Here is a 2,558-nt window from a genome sequence, read left to right as displayed (position 1 = left end):
CAGCTTTGCATCTTGTGGGTGGGGTGTGGGTGTTTGAAACTTTGCAATTCCTGGAAGAGAATTTTTTGCCCTGCTCTTAAGTGTTGAACTGAAACACAGGGGCTGCTCTAAAGCAGGCTCAGCAGAATGGTTAACCCGGCTCCAAATGTAGCCTCTGAATGAGTTAGTCATCAGTGTAGGGCCTGACAAGCACACCAGGGCATCAGAGTGGAGGGCAGCTGGAACCCAATGTGTGCTAGAGCTTTTCCAAGTCTGTAAATAGTGCAAGAAGCATCAAAGCAGTCAGACAGGTTTTCCTAGGCGAGTCTCACTTCAGAGATGCAAATGTACCAGTTGCCTTGGCTTTCTTTCAAAAAAAGCATGGGAGGCCTTGTGGGGAGAGAGTGTGTGAGTGCTAGATTTTGCTCACCTCCCAAGTATATCCGCTGTATACATCTTGGGCTACTTTGAATGGTCAGTGATGGAAGGAGAACCCTGTGTAGCCCCAGTTCCAATTTATGTAAAAAAAAAAGGGGGGGGGAGCCAAACAATTTCTTCCAACCTGGAGACTATGTATATCATGAAAATCCAGAATTGTGTGAAGAAAAATGGAATGCTTCAAACTGTACGAATTATAGAAATAAAGCAGATTTGCATACTTGCCTATTTTGCATAATTCCTCCTCTTGTCACGAGACTGGGCATGTTGGAAAGCCTGCATAGGACACCTCCCTTATCCCCTGCTTCTGTTTACAGTCTTTGGGACAAGATACTTTTTCTCTTTAAAAATAAGTAAGTAAATTAAGTAAGTAAGTAAGTGAAAGTTGAAATTCTCAGGCTTATAGGATCTATATGTGCTTGCATAATGCAGTTGTAGAATTGTGAGGTAATTATGGTCCTGGCACCTTCCTGGTTGTGAAACTCTTGCCTGAGAAACAGCTCTGCTCTAGGTCTTTCAAAGTGGAAAAGAAAACACTCCCCATTTTCGAAAACCTCCGGAGCTGATGTCACTCCTGTTGCAAAATAAAATATAGAGATAGGCTGTTTATAATTGCGTGCTGGGATATTTTTAACAAGCAAGAACGCCCCCTGGAGCATACACTCATTGCTTTAAAATAGCAGTTTGCTGTGGTGCACAAAGGAATTGGTAAGAGATGCATATTTGGGGGAAGAGTCCCACTTCTGCATTATTTGGTCATGAAAAACACCTTTCCTGCTGTAGATGTTGAGCTGCTGTGATAACTTGCTTTTTGTCTGTATCAGCCAAGGTATTTAGTCTTCGCAGATTTCAATACGATTGTACCAAGTGGTTTTAATTTTAACCTTTGTTCTCAGTGGGGAAAACTGCAGTTGTGGATTGCACGAGTTTGCAAATCCTTAAAAGGTGCAGCTGTGTCAAGTCTGTCTCACACTACATAAAGAACAAGCATTCTTGTGGGCACCTTTAAAAAAAGTTAAAACATGTTTCATTGGCTGGTTTGTGCTCATGAAAGCTTAAAAAGGTAAAGGGACCCCTGACCATTAGGTCCAGTCACAGACAACACTGGGGTTGCAGTGCTCATCTCGCTTTACTGGCCACTTCTGGCAAACCAGAGCAGCGCACGGAAACGCTGTTTACCTTCCCGCCGGAGTGGTACCTATTTATCTACTTGCACTTTGACGTGTTTTCGAACTGCTAGGTTGGCAGGAGCAGGGGCCGAGCAACGGGAGCTCACCCCGTCACGGGGATTCGAACCACCGACCTTCCGATCGGCAAGTCCTAGGCTCTGTGGTTTAACCCACAGCGCCTGTGAGGAGAATCGGAACTTACTGTGCCGGTAGCAGAGGGGGGGCTTGGCTCTCCTCACAGCACCACCCGCATCCCTATTATGAAAGCTAATGCCCACATAAAAATCTTTTGGTCAAGAGCTGCAAGATTAATGCCATGAAGTGGACAAATGAGACCTATGGTGAATGTTAACTTGTCTCCCAGAGTTTCCTGTGAGCCGTATACCAGCTGGTGATGGCCAGGAACTTCCTGTTTAACCACGATGTCCAGAGGGTTTGGGATCTGTCTTGCATCTACTAGAATAGAAGCTGGCTCTGCTATGATCCATCAGGGCAGATTTTAAATTTTGATGATAATTGGGCTGCTTGAAACAACTCTTGACAGTGCAATTAGCCACTAGGTGTCCTCACTCTTCCACGTTTGGAAGGAAATGTCTCATAAAATGTGTCTGCTTCATCCTTTTCACATGAAAAAAGAAAACTTTATTTGCAAAAATCTAGTTTGACCCTTAGGAGAAGACATTAATGTATTGGGTGCACAAATGCCATTTCTTCTTCCAATTGTTGGCTGCGTCTCCTATGCAAATATAAATTTATTGCATTTATATCCCACCTTTTTTCCAAGGTGTACATGGTTCTCCCCCTCATTTAATCCCTCATTTAACAACCCTGTGAGGTTGGTTAGTCTGAGAGGCAGTGAGTGGCCCAAGGTTCCCCAGTGAGCTTCATGGCCGAGCAAGGATTCGAACCCTGGTCTCTCAGGTCCTAGTCTAACACTCTCGACCACTGTACCACACTGGCTGTCAATGCACA

The sequence above is a fragment of the Podarcis erhardii genome, assembly GCF_964252035.2.
Source record: "Podarcis erhardii genome assembly, chromosome: 11".
NCBI classification, from domain to species: domain Eukaryota; kingdom Metazoa; phylum Chordata; class Lepidosauria; order Squamata; family Lacertidae; genus Podarcis; species Podarcis erhardii.
Note: the sequence above shows the minus strand (reverse complement) of the source record.